The following is a 1,161-nucleotide window of genomic DNA, read 5'->3' as shown; positions in this document are numbered from 1 at the left end:
TAACATACGACTAATTCAAATGTTTTAATCTAGCATGCCACACATCATATAAATCAACAATATAAGCAGAAGACCCAAATTCATTAATAACTTCATAAATATTCAATACAAAAAGACCTTGATCAGGATATCCCTTCTCCGCAAAAACATTATTTTTTGTCATAACAATCTTGTCAGATTCAATTGACACTTTAACCCTAACTTTTCCCGACAATGTTATAGAGATCAAATTAACTCTAATCGATGGCACATGCAGCACATCACTTAAGGCCAAAGTCTTACCATATGTGAGTTTCAGACGAACCTTTCCTTTTCCTAGGGCAGGTTGTCCTAAAATCATCGAGATAAACTTATTTTTCTCCATCCCCCACACTTGCGTAGGAAGTAAACACATTTTTGCTTGCATATATGTGTCTTGAAGCCCTAGAGTCTACCATCCATTTATTCACATTGGTCACAAAGTTTACTTGTGAAACGACCACAACAATGGTATCTTCCCCTTCGACTATATTTTCCTTAGGAAGATTGTCGTTTTTGGCCTTGTGTCTGCACTGAGGCGCATGTTGACCTAGTCTTCCACAGACAAAGCAATTTCATTTTTTCTTGAAAGTGAGATTATTTCCATTGGGACGAGAAATTCGAAAATGGTTTTGCAAATACGGTCTGAGTTGCGGAAACAACGTTTGACGTTTCGAGTGTATAATTGTTGTTGTTGTGAGTATTGTCAGCCATAAGTACTTATGATTGTAGTAAATAAAAGTTGAAAACACGAACAAGGTTGATTTTCTCGAGCATGAGTGATCACTGTCTATAAGAACTTATTTGTGGAGTATTGCACAAGTTTTTCAGGATATAACAGAAACTTCTCGGATAAAAACTGAGGATATCAAAACTAGCAAACAACTTTTAAAATGGTAAAAACTCAGGATACTGAAAATATTAGAAAAAAGGAAAAAGAAAGAATGAAGAAGAGAAAAAGAGAAAAAAAGTCATAAGAGATGTGCTTTTGGAGTAAAGTAGAGGCATATATTTATAGATGGAGAAAAAACAATAGCCCACACTACAAAGAGATGAATCTGCTCCATATCCGATATCAATGGCCAAAATGACTAAACCGTTTTATGGACAGATCACCGAAATCAGAGAAGACCACCGGAAAAA

This window comes from Phaseolus vulgaris, chromosome 9 (genome assembly GCF_051622355.1).
Source record: "Phaseolus vulgaris cultivar YP4 chromosome 9, ASM5162235v1, whole genome shotgun sequence".
NCBI lineage: Eukaryota > Viridiplantae > Streptophyta > Magnoliopsida > Fabales > Fabaceae > Phaseolus > Phaseolus vulgaris.
The sequence above is the reverse complement of the archived record's forward strand: the minus strand, read 5'-3'. Positions refer to the sequence as shown.